This window comes from Cebus imitator, unplaced genomic scaffold, assembly GCF_001604975.1.
Source record: "Cebus imitator isolate Cc_AM_T3 unplaced genomic scaffold, Cebus_imitator-1.0 Scaffold53, whole genome shotgun sequence".
NCBI classification, from domain to species: Eukaryota; Metazoa; Chordata; class Mammalia; order Primates; family Cebidae; genus Cebus; species Cebus imitator.
The window spans coordinates 3,038,215-3,054,852 of record NW_016107368.1 but is presented as its reverse complement, the minus strand read 5'-3'; the positions used below and the strand labels follow the sequence as shown (position 1 = coordinate 3,054,852).

Here is a 16,638-nt window from a genome sequence, read left to right as displayed (position 1 = left end):
AAACAAAAAATTAGCCAGGCGTGGTGTTGGGTGCCTGTAATCCCAGCTACTTGGAAGACTGAGGCAGAGAATCAGGCCTGAACCTGGGAGGCGGAGTCTCAAGTGAGCTGAGGTCAGGACTTTGACACCATCCTGGCCAACATGGTGAAAACCTGTCTCTACGAAAAATACAAAAATTAGCTGGGCGTGGTGGCACATGCCTGTAATCCCAGCTGCTTGAGAGGCTGAGGCAGGAGAATCACCTGAATCTGGGAGGGAGAGGCTGCAGTGAGCTGAGATTGCACCACTGCACTCCAGCCTGGGCGACACAGCAAGACTCCGTCCCAAAAACCAAAACCAAACCAAACTCCAAAATCTAAATCAAAACGAAAACAAACACTAAGGACTGCCGGCTAAGAATATATCAAGTAAATTGGGGTAAGAGGTCATCTTGGAGGTGCTACCCACCCCACTCCCCCAGACCTGGAGATCTAGGGCTTCCGTGAAAGAAATTCCTTTAGTACTTGGGAGATCCCAGGTACTATGTAATCATATGGATATGCTGATTTCTTGGACACCCCAAAATTCTGGGCCCATTTGGCTCCCATCTTTCACCTGCGCAGCACATGCTGCAGGCTCAGGCTCTGAAATCTCACGTCTCTCCCGGTTTCTGGCCACTAGAAAGCGGAAGAAGCAATGAAGTATCCCCTGGAGCATCTGGCGGGGCTGGTGGCCCTGCTGACACCTTGATTTCAGGCTGTGGCCTCCAGAACAGTGAGAGAATACAAGTCTGTTGTGCGAGGCCATCCAGTTTGTGGCACTTTGTTACAGACTCCCCGAAAAACGAATACGAAGGTCTAGTTAGAGCATAAAGGCCATCCTAACCTTGCACAATGGTGAGAAGATGGATGAGTCAGCTCTCACTACCATAGCACAAAAGCTTGCCAACTGGGCATGGCTAACGTTTGCTTGTAGACAGTGACATTCAAAAGTTTTGTTACACATTGTTGATGTGGGTGGGGGCACAAGGGGATTCTATGGACCATTTCTGCAGCTTCTTCTGAGTCTTAAACTATTTCACAAGAAAAAGTTACACTCATTAGCCAGGCGTACTGGTAGGCGCCCGTAATCCCAGCTCCTCGGGAGGCTGAGGCAGGAGAACGGCTTGAACCTGGGGGGCGGAGGTTGTAGTGAGCCGAGATGATGCCATTGCACTCCAGCCTGGGGGACAAGAGTGAGACTTTGTCTCAAAAAAAACCCCAAAAACAAGTTACACTCAACTCCTGTTATTTGAGGCAGTTACGTTCCTTGAACATCAAACAATTGCTTCTAAGGGAAATTATATGGTTAGGGGCTGGGTGCGGTGGCTCACACCTATAATCCCAGCACTTTGGGAGGCCCAGGTGGGTGGATCCCTTGAGGTCAAGAGTTCAAGACCAGCCTGGCTAACATGGTGGAATGCTGTCTCTACTAAAAATGTATAAATTAGCTGGGTGTGGTGGCAGGCGCCTGTAATCCCAGCTGGTCAGGAGGCTAAGGTAGAAGAATTGCTTGAACCCGGGAGGCAGAGGTTGCAGTGAGCCGGGATCGCACCATTGCACTCCAGCCTGGGTGATGAAGTGAGACTCTGTCTTAAAAAAAAGGAAATGTAGGCTGGATGAAGTGGCTCACGCCTGTAGTCCCAACATTTTGGGAGGCCGAGGCAGGAGAATCATGAGATCAAGAGTTCAAAACCAGCCTACCCAACATGGTGAAACCCTGTCTCTACTAAAAATACAAAAAAATTAGCCAGGCGTGGTGGCGGGCACCTGTAATCCCAGCTACTTGGGAGGCTGAGGTAGAAGAATTGCTTACACCTCGGAGGCGGAGGTTGCAGTGAGCTGAGATTGCACCATTGCACTCCAGCCTGGGTGACAGAGTGAGACTTTGTCTCAAAAATAAAAGTCTATCTCTCTCTCTCTAACTATATTATACATACAAACACACACACATATATATACACACATATATACATTAGGTACCTGAGAGCCTCTGGCTATGAATCATCAAGGTCAGTGCATCACCTTGCTTTATGAGTGTTTCTGTTGAAAGACACCTTGCTGAGTATTCTATTTGCCATTGATTCATTCACACTGAACTCACAGCCTGCAGCTCTAGGACTCGTGCCTGGGCGTAGCTTCTCTAACACACGGGTTTCCTCCTCTGTGAGGCTCATCACAGCCTCCGTGCACTCGGGGACACTAGACAGGGCTTCAGCACTACTTGGGGGCTGTCTGAAACAGCAAAATTACCAACAAAAAGCAAAAGATTGGCCAGCCGTGGTGGCTTATGCCTGCGATCTCAATACTTTGAGAGGCTGAGGCAGGAGGATCACTTGAGCCTAGGAGTTTTTTGTTTTGTTTTGTTTTTTGGGACGGAATCTCCCTCTGACCCCCAGGCTGGAGTACAGTGGCTTGATTTCAGCTCACTGCAACCCCTGCCTCCCGGGTTCAAGTGATTCTCCTGCCTCAGCCTCTTGAGTAGCTGGGATTACAGGCGCACTCCTGGCTAATTTTTGTATTTTCAGTACAGATGGGGTTTCACTTTTAGTACAGATGTTGGTCAGGCTGGTCTCGAACTCCTGACCTTGTGATCCGCCTGCCTCCCGAAGTGCTAGGATTACAGGCGTGAGCCACCATGCATGGCTGAGCCCAGGAGTTTGAGACCAGCCTGGGCAACATGGTGAGACCCAGTCTCTTAAAAAAAAAAAAAAAATTAAAAAAAAAAAGGGAGATAAAAATGGGAGATTTCAGAGCCTGAGCCTATAGCATTTTCTAGATGGGTGAAAAAGGATGGTCAAATAGGTCCAGAATTTTGAGGTAGATGGAAGATTAGCACATCCCCCCTGGGGTCCCCAAGTACTAAGGGGATTTCCTTCACGGAAGGCCTAGGAATCCAGGTCTGGGGGAATGGGTAGACAGCACCTCTAAGACAGTCTCCTACACCAATTTATTTGACATTTACTTAGCTGACTTTTTATCAGCTTAAGATATAAATAGCTGGCTGGGCACAGTGGCTCACGCCTGTAATCCCAGCACTTTGGGAGGCTGAGGCTGGCGGATCACCTGAGGTGTGTAAATACAATACTCAGCAAGGTGTCTTTCAACAAAAGCACTCATAAAGCAAGGTCATGCACTGACCTCGATGATTCATAGCCAGAGGCTCTCAGGAACATAATGTGTATATATATTATATATAATATATATATGGAGAGATAGATGATAGATAGACAGATAGACTTTTTTTTTTTTCGAGACCAGCCTGACCAACATGGAGAAATCCCATCTCTACTAAAAATACAAAATTAGCTGGACATGGTGGCACATGCCTGTAATCCCAGCTACTCAGGAGGCTGAAGCAGGAGAACCACTTGAACCCAGGAGGCAGAGGTTTCAGTGAGCCGAGATCATGCCATTGCACTTCAGCCTGGACCACAAGAACAAAACTCTGTCTCAAAAAAAAAAAAAAAAGAACAGGCTGGACTTGGTGGCTCACACATGTAACCCCAGTCCTTTGGGAGGCCAAAGTCAGTGGATCGCTTGAGGTGGCAGTGGGCCAAGATTTCACCACTGCACTCCAGCTTGGGCAACAGAGTGAGATCCTGTCTCAAAACAAACAAACAAACAAACAAAAAATAAAATAAAAAGGAAGAATGAAAGTTGGGGAAAAAGAGCACAGTGGCTCACGCCTATAATCCCAGCACTTTGGGAGGCTGAGGCAAGCAGCTTGCTTGAGCCCAGGAATTTGAGACCAGCCTGGGCAACACAGCAAGACCCCGTCTCTACAAGAAAATTAGCTTGGCATGGTGGTCACCCTTATTTCCAGCTGCTCAGGAGGCTGAGGTGGGAGGACTGCTTCAGCCTGGAAAGTGAAGCCTGCAGTGAGCCCTGATTATGCCACTGCACTCCAGCCGGGGAAGCAGAGTAAGACCAGGTCTTAAGAAAACCTCAGAATGAAACAGGAGCAGCCAAGTTATAAAAATAAATACAACTGCTTATGAAACTGAATCTCATGCATCACAGGAAAATTGGAAATTGAAAGCTCTGTGAAACACACTTTTTCTTTCTCTCTTTTCTCTAAGACTCAGTCTCCCTCTGCCTCCCAGGTTGGAGTGCAGTGAAACAATCTTGGTTCACGGCAATCTCTGTCTCCTGGGTTCAAGCGATTCTCCTGACTCAGCCTCCCGAGTAGTTGGGATTACAGGCTCCCACCACCATGCCTGGGTAGTTTTTGAACTTTTAGTAGAGATGGAGTTCCATCATGTTGGCCAGGCTGGTCTCGAACTCCTGACCTCAAGTGATCTGCCCACCTTGGCCTCTCAAAGTGCTGGGATTACAGGCGTGAGCCACCTGTGATTTGGTAAAAGATGAGAGTGTTGGACGATTCAGCACTCTGCAGGTGCCTGGGTGAGAAGGAGTCTCAAACCTGAGCGCTCGGATCTGACATGGATTTAACTTTTTGGAAGCACACCTTGTTGAAATCTATCAAGGTACCACAATGCACTTCCCCTTCCGCCCAGCAATTTTACTTCTAGGATTTTCTTTCGTAAGCACACTCACACATGTCACGGATGCAGATGGACGCACACAACATCAGCATGGTGTGGTCTGAATAATACAACACAACCAACCAGAAGACCCATGGATGATTGAGGATTTAGTCCTGGGCTAAGCACTTGTGAGGTTTCACCTTTTCTGACCTTCCCAAGAACGCTATGAGGTGGATCATGCTGTTATTTCCATTTTCCCTAGAAGCAGGCTGAGAGAGGCCACCAGCTGGATTCACCTAGCAAGGAGCTTGGGTGGGGAGGTGCCTAGATGTGAGGCAGATCTGTATCATGTACCTGAAGAACTTGGACCTTCCCACCTGAGTCATTTAGTGACTTGACCTGGTCTCTGATCACATTCCAGTCTGTACAGATCTGCTGGAGCTCATTTGTATTTTTTTTTTTTTTAAATTCTTTTGAGACGCCTTGCTCTGTTACCCAGGCTGGAGGGCGGTGGCATGCTCACAGCTCACTGCAACCTCTGCCTCCTGGGTTTAAGCGATTCTCCTGCCTCAGCCTCTCAAGTAGTTGGGATTACAGACGGGCACCACCACACCTGGCTAATATTTGATTGTTCGGGTTTTTTTTTTTGAGATGCAGTTTTGCTCTTGTTGCCCAGGCTGGAGTGCAATGGCACCACCTTGGCTCACCACAGCCTCTACCCCCCAGGTTCAAGTAATTCTCCTGCCGCAGCCTCCTGAGTAGCTGGGATTACAGGCATGCACCACCACCCCCGGCTAATTTTGTGTTTTTAGTAGAGACAGGGTTTCTCCGTGTTGGTCAGGCTGGTCTCAAACTCCTGACCTAAGGGGTTCTGCCCACCTCGGCTTCACAAAGTGCTGGGATTATAGGTGTGAGCCACCGTACCCAGGTAATTTTTGTATTTTTAGTAGAGATGGGGTTTTCACTTTTCTTTCTTTCTTTCCTTCTTTTCTTTCCTTCTTTCTCTCTCTTTCTTTCTTCTTTTGTTTTTGAGATGAAGTCTCACTCTGTCATTCAGGCTAGAGTGCAGTGGTGTGATCTCAGTTCAAGACCAGGATGGTCTTGAACTCCTGACCTCAGGTGATCTGCCCACCTCGTCCTCCCAAAGTGCTGGGATTATAGGCATGAGCCACCACACCTGGCCTCAGTCATGTGCATTTTTTTGTGTGTGTGACGTTTGAGAAAAAGGTTTTCTAAAACTAGTTTCCCTATCTGCAGACTCTATAGCTGAGGCTACAGGACAAGACGTCTGCTGATGTTGTCACTCTCTCCCTCTATTTCTCTTCCTCTAAGTCAGAGGAATCATGAGCCCTGTGAGGCGAAACAGTTGAGACCAGCCTGGGCAACACAGCCAGACCCAGGGGACAGCTGGAGGACAGGAAGTAAGGTCGCTTTCCTCCTAAGGAAGCCCGAGGTCCACCAAGCTGATTTTTGGCTGCCTTCTGCATTCCCTCTTGGGAAATTTAGAAACTTCTCTCTCTCTTCCATACTCCAGGAAGCCGTGGGCAGCTGGAAAGTGCCGACTGAGGCTTCCTCTTTGTCCAGCTTAGCTATTCCTTCTCTTTCCCTTTGCTGTGGCTGATTCCAAGTTGCCACAGGGCCATGACCCTTGGTGTTCGTATAGGAATTACTTAGGCAGGTAGCAAGGATATGGGAGTCCTTGTTAAGGCTTTTCTTTTTTCTTTTTTATATTTTATTTGGTGATGAGGGTGGGCTTTTAGCCCCAAATCATTTTCTAACAAAAAGCAGCATGCAAGCTGGGAGATTGCAGGATGAATGCCTGCAGGAACTAAGGCCTAGGTGTGTTCCAGATGGCAGCTCTCTCTTCCCTTCTCTGCCAGCCACGTGTCCTGTAAAAGAGCAGACAAGATGGCGCCCATCAACTGGAAAGCATATTTGCATAAGAAGATTTGGGTGGGGCAGCCGGGACGCGGTGGCTCACGCTTGTAAACCCAGCATTTTGGGAGGCCGAAGTGGGTGAATCACCTGAAGTCAGGAGTTCGAGACCAGCCTGGCTGGTGATGAAACCAACATGATGAAACCCCATCTCTACTAAAAATACAAACAATAGCAGGGCGTGGTGGTGGGCGCCTGTAATCCCAGCTACTTAGGAGGCTGAGGCAGGAGAATCGCTTGAACCTGGGAGGTGGAGGTTGCAGTGAGCTGAGACTGTGCCATTACACACCAGCCTGGGCAACATAGCGAGACTCCATCTCAAAAAACACACACGTGCACACACACACACACAGAGAGAGAGAGACACAGAGAGACAGAGAGAGAGAGAGCGATTAGGGTGAGGCAACCAGCCTTCCCTGTACACTATGTAAATGTCATACCTGATCAAACCAATCGGTGAACTCTATATAAATTAGACACTGCCTTCTCCAGCCTGCCTACAAAACCTGCTGTGATCGGCTGGCTCCCTTTTTTTCAGAACTCTCCCTCTCAAGGAACTGCTCTCCTCTTTCTTTCTTTCATTCTCTCTTCTTTCGTTTTTGAGACGAAATCTCACTCAGACTGGAGTGCAGTGGTGTGATCTCAGCTCACTGCAACTTCCACCTCTCCTGCCGCAGCCTCCCAAGTAGGATTATGGTGTGCACCACCATGCCCAGCTAATTTTTTGTATTTTTTGTAGAGCCAGGGTTTCGCCATGTTGACCAGGCTGGTCTAGAACTCCTGACCAGGGGTGGTCCACCCGCTTCAGCCTCCCAAAGTGCTGGGATTACAGGTGTGAGCCACCGCACCCAGCCATTAACGTTTCCACTCTTAACCCACCCATATGTGTCTGTGTCCTGAATTCTTTCTCCAAACATGTCAACGAACCCCAGGGTGTACACCCCAGACAGCGTAGCTACTTCAGTGTGACCCTTGGCAGAATTCTAACAGGAAAAGGACAGGGACCCTTCAGCTTATAGCTTCCCCCTTAACTACACAGCATACCTCTTACTGCTGGGATTTCTGCCGGGAGGGAGGATATCAAGACCCTTTTTGTCTCAGCACTTACTTCTCACTCTTCCATTCCTTTTTTTTTTGAGACAGAGTTTTGCTCTTGTTGCCCAGGCTGGAGTGCAATGGTGCGATCTCGGCTCACCGCAACCTCCGCCTCCCAGGTTCAAGCCATGCTCCTGCCTCAGCCTCCGGAGGAGCCAGGATTACAGGTGCCTACCACCATGCCCAGTTAATTTTTGTATTTTTAGTAGAGACGAGGTTTCACCATGTTGGCCAGGCTAGTCTTGAGCTCCTGATCTCAAGTGATGCACCAGCCTTGGCCTCCCACAGTGCTGGGATTACAGGTGTACGCCACCACACCCAGCTCATTCCTTTTCCTTTCTTTATCCCATGAGCCAGTAGGACTAGGAGAATTCTGTGCAAAAGGAAGCAACAAGAAACAATTTTCACCTACCTGAAAGTCTGAGCTGGCATGTCACTTCTGTTCTGCAAAATCTTCAGGAGCCAAAATTCTTTTGCTCACGTGCCTCTGACACATCAAGAGTGATGTCCTTGTCTACAAAGTACAAGATCACACACCACCATGGCTGAGGTTCAGGAAACAGGAAGTTCAAAAAGTGAAGGGAAGGTACTGACCTTCCTTTTAAAGGAAGTGCTTGCCCTAATCAAATCTGCTCACAACCCATTGGCCAGGACTTTGTCATGTGACTCAGGCAAGGGCGCCTGTGAAATGTAGTTTTCATTCTATTAGCCAAGTACCCAGCTGAAACTCAAGGGTTCTTTTAATATCAGTAATAGAATTTTGTGCCTCAGGTGTAAATTTCAATGGGACATCTCAAGCCGTCACTGTCAAGATAAATAATATTCTCAGGCAACATTTTAAAAACGTCTAAAAAGTTTAGGTCAAAAAGAAAATTCATGATGAACAAATTACAAAAATGCTTTAAATGGAGATCAGATCCAACCCTACACTTGCACAATCTACTTCATTTTATCCACCCTAATTCTGGTCTTGCAGTCCAAATTTGAATTCTGGCTCCAACACATACCAGCTGTGTGACCTTCAGCAAGCAATTTAACCTCTTTGCGTCTCAGTTCCTTGGAAGTAACAAAACTATCTCACAGGCTTGCTATGAGGATGGAAGGAGTTAATATTATAAACTGTTGAGCAAAGAGCCAGTACGTAGCAAGGAACTGGTGAGAACTATTATTATCATTGCACTTAATGAAACGGCCTCCTTGCCTGCAATAAGACCTGAGGTTCATGGTCTCACGGCCAAGAAGAACAAGGACGTAGACACAGAGAGTGAGGTCGAGAGTGGAAGTTTCATAGGCACTTGAGATTTTAGTCAATACAATGAGGTAAAAAGATTGAAAAGGAAGAAATGAGTCATTATTTACAGATTACATGATTGTTTGCATAGAAAATTCTAAAGAATCTACACATGATTTTATTTTTATTTTTGAGATGGAATCAGTCTGTCACCCATGCTGGAGTGCAGTGGCGTGATCCGGCTCACTGCAACCTTTGCCTCTCGGGTTCAAGTGATTCTCCTCCCTCAGCCTCCCAAGTAGCTGGGACAACAGGCATGTGCCACCACGCCCAGCTAATTTTTTTGGTATTTTTAGTGTAGACGGGATTTCACCATGTTGGCCAGACTAGTCTCAAACTTCTGGCTTCAGGGGATCCACCCGCCTCAGCCTCCCAGAGTACTCAGATTACAGGCATGGGCCACTGCTCCATGCCTACACATAGTTTTTTTTTTTTTTTTCACAGTTTTGCTCTGTTGCCCAGGCTGTAGTGCAGTGGCATGATCTTGACTCACCACAACCTCCTCTTCCCAGGTTCAAGTGATTCTCTTGTGTCAGCCTCCTGAATAGCTGGGATTACAGGCACATGCTGCCATACCCAGCTAATTTTTGTATTCTTAGTAGAGATGAGGGTTCACCATGTTGGCCAGGCTGGTCTTGAGCTCGCAACCTCAGGTGATCTACCCACCTCAGCCACCCAAAGTGCTGGGATTACAGGTATGAGCCACCATGCCTGACCTGCACATAGTTTTAGTATATTCATTTAGCAACATCACTGGATGCAAAGACGAAGTACAAAAATAACTCATATTTTTATATACCAATAACAACTAGAAAAGACAAAAAAGACCGTCATTTACAAAAGCAACAAAAACGTATCAAATATCTGGGACTACATCTAATGGAAGTACTATACAAATTCTACGCCAAAAACGATACAATGTTACTGAGAAAATTAAAGAAAACTTAAATAAATAGAAGTATATATCATGGCCAAGAGGTTGGAAGATTTAATATCATAAAGACATCAATTCCTTTTTTTTTTTTTGAGACAGAGTCTCGCTGTGTTACCAGGCTGGAGTGCAGTGGTGCAATCTCGGCTCACTGCAAACTCCGCCTCTTGGGTTCAACTGATTCTCCTGCCTCAGCCTCCTGAGTAGCTGGGACTACAGGTGTCTGCCACCACACCAAGCTAATTTTTGTATTTTTAATAGAGATGGGGTTTCACCATGTTGGTCAGGATGGTCTCGATCTCTTGACCTTGTGATCCACCTGCTTCGGCCTCCCAAAGTGCTGGGATTACACTCATGAGCCACTGGGCCCGGCCATGAAGACACCAATTCTACATCAATATCTATTGATCTGTAGATTCAATGCAATCCCAGTCACAACCTCAGCAGGAAGTATACGTGTGTGTGTGTGTGTGTGTGTGTGTGTGTGTGAGAGAGAGAGAGAGAGAGAGAGGGAGGGAGAGAGAGAGAGGGAGGGAGAGAGAGAGAGGGAGAGAGAGAAATTGATTGTAAAAACACGGGGAATGCAAAGAACTAAAAAAGACAAGATGATACGTAAAAAGAACAAAATGGAGAGACTCTACTATATATTGAGTCTTGTTAAAAGGCTACAGTAAGTTAGACAGCGGTGTGGTATTAGCTGAAGGAGGAACTACAATCCAGTGGGGTTATCAAAATAATTGCTCTGGCCGGGCGTGGTGGCTCACACCTGTAATCCCAGCACTGTGGGAGGCGGAGGCAGGTGGATCACCTGAGGTCAGTAGTTTGAGATCAGCCTGGCCAACATGTCGAAACGCCGCCTCTATTAAAAATACAAAAATGTAGCTGGGTGTGGTGGCATGCACCTGTAGTCCCAACTACTTTGCAGGCTGAGGCAGGAGAAATGCTTGAACCTGGGAGGCAGAGGTTGCAGTGAGCTGAGATCGCACCATTGCACTCCAGCCTGGGTGACAAGAGCAAAACTCCGTCTCAAAAAAAAAAAATAATAATTGCTCCATTGTACTCCAGCCCAGGTGACTCCGACTTAAAAAAGAAAAAAGGATTCTCCTTATCGTGGTAAAAAAAGAAAAAGAAAAAAGGAAAAATAAGTAAATAAAAGATATAATGGGACACAAAATATACCAACTGTAAAAGAAAATATCAGATTAAACCACATTAAAATTAAAATATGTGTTTCAAAAGACACTAATTTAGAGAATAATCTACAAAGACAATTTTCAGAGTGGGAGAAGACATTTGAAAAAATATTATTCAGAAGTGACTCATTTCCAAATTACATAAAGGATTTCTGGGCTGGGCACCGTGGCTCATTCTTATCGTCCCAGCATGTTGAGAGGCCACAGTGGGTGGATCATCTGAGGCCAGGTGTTTGAGAGCAGCCTGGCCAACATGGCGAAACTCCATCTCTACTAAAAATACAAAAATTAGCCAGGCATGGTCAGGGGCACCTGTAATCCCAGCTACTCAGGAAACTGAGGCAGGAGAATTGCTTGAACCCAGGAGAAAGAGGTGGCAGTCAGCTGAGATCTCACCACTGCACTTCAGCCTGGGCGACAGAATAAAACTCTGTCTCAAAAACAAAAAACAAAACATAAAATGGATGTAAGTCAAGAAGAAAAAGACAACCTACTTTAAAAAGATATAAAAGGGGCCGGGCGTGGTGGCTCAAACCTGTAATCCCAGCACTTTGGGAGGCCGAGGCGGGTGGATCACGAGGTCAAGAGATCGAGACCATCCTGGTCAACACGGTGAAACCCCGTCTCTACTAAAAATACAAAAAATTAGAAATAAAAAAGATGTGGGTCAGGTGCAGGAGCTCATGCATGTAATCCCAGCACTTTGGGAGGCCACAGCGACTGAATCACCTGAGGCCAGATGTTTGAGATCAGCCTGGCCAACATGGTGAAACCCTATCTCTACTAAAAATACAAAAAACTAGCTGGGCATGGTGGTGGGCACCTGTAACCCCAGCTACTCAAGAGGCTGAGGCAGGAGAATCGGTTGAACCTGAGAGGCAGAGATCAGTCAGCTGAGACAGCACCACTGCACTCCAGCCTGGGTTACAGAATAAAACTCTGTCTCAAAAACAAAAAACAAAACCAAACCAAGAAAATTGCTGTAAGTCAAGAAGAAAAAGACAACCTACTTTTAAAAGATATGCAAGATGTGGGCCAGGCGTGGTGGCTTACGTCTGTAATCTCAGCTCTTTGGGAGGCCGAGGTGGGCAGAACATGAGGTCAGGAGTTTGAGATCAGCCCGACCAACATGGTGAAACCCCATCTCTACTAAAAATACAAAAAATTAGCCAGGTGTGCTGGCGTGCACCTGTAAATCAGCTATGCAGGCGGCTGAGGCTGGAGAATCGCTTGAACCTGGGAGACAGAGGTTGCAGTGAGCCGAGATCGCACCACTGCACTCCAGCCTCGGTGACAGAGTAAAAACTCTATCTCAAAAAACAAAACAAAACAAAACAAAAAAGATTACTGTAAGTAAAAAATATAAAGACAACATATTTTTAAAAGATATAAAAGATGGCCGGGCGCGGTGGCTCAAGCCTGTAATCCCAGCACTTTGGGAGGCCGAGGAGGGTGGATCACGAGGTCAAGAGATCGAGACCATCCTGGTCAACATGGTGAAACCCCGTCTCTACTAAAAATACAAAAAATTAGCTGGGCATGGTGATGCGTGCCTGTAATCCCAGCAACTCAGGAGGCTGAGGCAGGAGAATTGCCTGAACCCAGGAGGCGGAGGTTGCGGTGAGCTGAGGCTGTGCCATTGCACTCCAGCCTGGGTAACAAGAGGGAAACTCCGTCCAAAAAAAAAAAAATATAAAAGATGTGGGTCAGAGGCCGGGCGTGGTGGCTCAAACCTGTAATCCCAGCACTTTGGGAGGCCGAGGCGGGTGGATCACGAGGTCAAGAGATCGAGACCATCCTGGTCAACATGGTGAAACCCCGTCTCTACTAAAAATACAAAAATTAGCTGGGCATGGTGGCGCGTGCCTGTAATCCCAGCTACTCAGGAGGCTGAGGCAGGAGAATTGCCTGAACCCAGGAGGCGGAGGTTGCAGTGAGCCGAGATCGCGCCATTGCACTCCAGCCTGGGTAATAAGAGCGAAACTCCGTCTCAAAAAAAAAAAAAAAAAAGATATAAAAGATGTGAACCAATACTTCACATAAAATAATATACAAGTGGACAATAAAATTGAATGAATGTTTAGCTGTATTACTCATAAAAACATTTAAACCACAGGGAATTCCCTTATTCATCAGTGGAAATTTGCAAGAGCGACCGTGACTCTGAGAGTGAGTTAGCAAGTTAGCAAAGTATGTTTCCAGTGTTCAATTTCAACAATCTTCTGTGCAGAAAGATAGCTTCACAAAACAGCCAAGGAATCCAGCTGAGAAGCTACAGCCGTTGAATGCAGCACAGAAATAAGAAAAGAGGGCCGGGCGCGGTGGCTCACGTCTGTAATCCCAGCACTTTGGGAGGCCGAGGCGGGTGGCTCACCTGAGGTCAGGAGTTTGATACCAGCCTGACCAACAAGGAGAAGCCTCATCTCTACTAAAAATACAAAAACTATCCAGGTGTGGTGTGTGCCTGTAATCCCAGCTACTGGGATTAGAGGCTGAGGCAGGAGAATCGCTTAAACCCGGGAGGTGGAGGTTGCGGTGAGCTGAGATGGCACCATTGCACTCCAGCCTGGGCAACAAGCTGGGCCAGACGAGTGAAACTCTGTCTCAAAAAAAGAAATAAGAAAAGATGTACTGAAGAGGGTAGGAAGATTTCACTTTAGCTGCATCATCCCCTCCCGGAACCCAAGGGAGCATAGAGAGAGACACCTACTGCATGGGGAGCAGTGAGTAAAGTTAGTACCCAATTGCACTGCAGACCTGAGCCTCAGTTCCCATGTAGTGAACACTGATATCGGGCTGCCCCAACAGACCCAGGCTCCAGGCACATCTCATTACCAGTCTGGCTCCCCCAGCCTCAGGCTCCAGCCCTGCCCTCGTCTCAGGCAGGACCCCATGGCTCCAGGCCCCAGGCTGGCGCACACACACTCTAGCTCCGGACTTGCCTCCAGGCTAGATTGGCCCCCGTGAACCCAAGAACGAGGCCTATCCTCCCAGACTTTATTTTGTGTTGTTTTTTTGAGACAGTCTCACTCAGTCGCCCAGGCTAGAGTGTAGTGTCATGATCTTGGCTCACTGCAACTTCCACTTCCTGGGTTCAAGTGATCCTCCTGCCTCAGCCTACTGAGTAGCTGGGATTACAGATGTGCGCCACCACACCTGGCTAATTTTTGTATTTTTAGTAGAGACAGGGTTTCACCATGTTGGCCAGGCTGGTCTTGAACTCCTGACCTCAAGCGGTCAGCCTGCCTCGGCCTCCCAAAGTGCTAGGATTACAGGTGTGAGCCACCACGCCTGGCCTATTCCTTTACTTTCTTAATAAACTTACTTACTTTTTTTTTTAAGTTTATTTTCTGCTCACATAACATGCAGATCAACAAGAAGCCGGGCCAAGGGTGGCAGCAGTGGCAGCTCGCCGCGGCCAGGCTGGGCTCTGTGGTGTCCCCATAACCATGGCTGGCTGGTGGGACGGCTCCTGTGAGGAGGTCAGCGGGGGCAGTGTGGGCAAGTCGGCATTCACCATCCGACTTGCCTATTTTCACCATCCAACATTCACTATCTGACAGTCACCCAAAGTCCTATTTTGTAACGTGTTATGATCCAACCACTGAAGATTCTGATGTAAAGCAGTGTGTGTTAGACGACAGAGCAGCCTGGCTAGAGCTTTTGGACAAGAAGAGTTTGGAGCCAGGGAAGAACAATATATGAGGACTGGTAAGGGCTTTCTGCTGGTCTTTGCAGTCACAGATAGAGGCAGTTTTGTTTTCTTTTGTGTTTGTTTGTTTCGTTTTTGAGACAAAGTCTTACTCTGTTGACCAGGCTGGAGTGCTGTGGAGCGATCTCAGTTCACTGCAACCTCCACTGCCAGGGTTCAAACGATTTTCCTGCCTCAGCCCGCTGAGCAGCTGGAATTACAGACACACACCACCACACCTGGCTAATTTTGTTTTTTTTTTAGTAGAGATGGGGCTTCACCATGTTCGCCAGGCTGGTCTTGAACTCCTGACCTCAGGTGATCCGCCTGTCTCGGCCTCCCAAAGTGCTGGGATTACAAGCGTGAGTCATCGTGCCCCGCCTAGAGGCAGCTTTGAAGAAATCTATAAGTTTCTAAGACAGATTCTCAGAATAAAGGATCATGATGAATTTCCAATGATTTTAATTGGTCATAAAGCAGATCTGGATCATCAAAGACAGGAACACAGGAAGAAGGATGGCAGTTAGCACGGCAACTTGAGGCAACATTCATGGAGGCAGCAGCAAAGATGAGGATGAATGTAGATCAAGCTTTTCATGAATTTGTCTGGGTTATCAGGAAATTTCAAGAGCAGGAGTGTCCTTCACCAGAACCAACACAGAAAGAAAAAAGACGGGGTGTGGTGGCTCATGCCTGTAATCCCAGCACTTAGGGGAGCAGAGATGGGCAGATCACCTGAGGTCAGGAGTTCGAGACCAGCCTGGCTAACATGGTGAAATCTCGTCTCTACCAAAAATACAAAAATTAGCCGGGCCTGGTGGCAGGGCCGTAATCCCAGCTACTCAGGAGGCCGAGGCAGGAGAATCACCTGGGTGGAGGTTGTAGTGAGCCGAGATGGCGCCACTGCACTCCAGCTTGGGCGACAAGAGAGAAACTCTGTCCCAAAAAATAAGAGTCCTTTTCTAGACTCCCTTCAGTTTTAGTTACCAACTGCCAGGAAAAGTCCTCACCTTCTCTTCCTCGCCTCAGTTTCCATCTTGTTAGTATCTTTCTAGCCTTAGACAAATGATCACCAGATTAGCTTTAGACTCAGAAGCTCGCTAGCCCTTTCCTTGCAGCTAATACGACGGTCATTTCCAGACAAATGTAAAGGAAACACCAACGCTGCTTCAAAGGTGATCCGATTCCTTTAAAATAAATGAATAAATAAAATAAAACACGGACACATCCTTTTTTTTTTTTAAGTGCTTGCATTTTCATAGAGATGAATTAGTTTTGGAATCTAAGCTGTTTGCCAAGTTGAAGCCACAGGTCGCGAAATAATTTTTAACTTCTGGAATCATACTGCCTACTGTTACTCTCAACAGAAACATAGGTTTTTTTTTTTTTTTTAAGGTGAATTTTTGCCTGTCTTTAAAAATCAATGTCAGCCTTTGTTACCTTTAAATACACTGAATTGAATCTACGAAAGAGAAACATCTCAGACCTTTACTGATACTACAGCGTTTGTTTTCTGGTGGCCAAAATACCAAAATGCTTATTGTACTTATGGATTTAAAAACTGCTCATAAATGCCTGTGTTATTACTCCTAATCTTGAAGGTGAATAATATTCTACGTGGTCAAATATTTGGACTCATTCAGGACGTATACATTTCAGTGTACTTGATTTTTTAATTTAACTGTTTTTCACAGCACACTAAGGGTAAAAAATGCACAATTTCTCTCTGTCTTCCTCTTCAAGTATTTCTGGATAAGGGATTTGAAAAACCAAAACTGTTTTTGTTTAATATAATATAAAATACAGAATTGATCTTTCCGGGGTCAGAGATGATTGTTTTTGCTAAATCCTTTTATACATTATTTTCTTAACAAACTAGTTAACGAGTATTTTTTAAACTTTGTAAGCAGATATGCTTTCACAGCATACCTTGTGTCTATGTAAAGATAAGTATTTAATTCTCACTGCTCATTTTTTTTTTTTTTTTTTTTTTTT

General features: G+C 46.5%; 1 pseudogene; it reads left to right on the top strand.

Moving 5' to 3' along the window:
* Positions 1-14,401: 14,401 nt before the first annotated feature.
* On the top strand, positions 14,402-15,793 carry LOC108304164 (annotated as a pseudogene).
* The last annotated feature ends 845 nt before the right edge of the window (positions 15,794-16,638 follow it).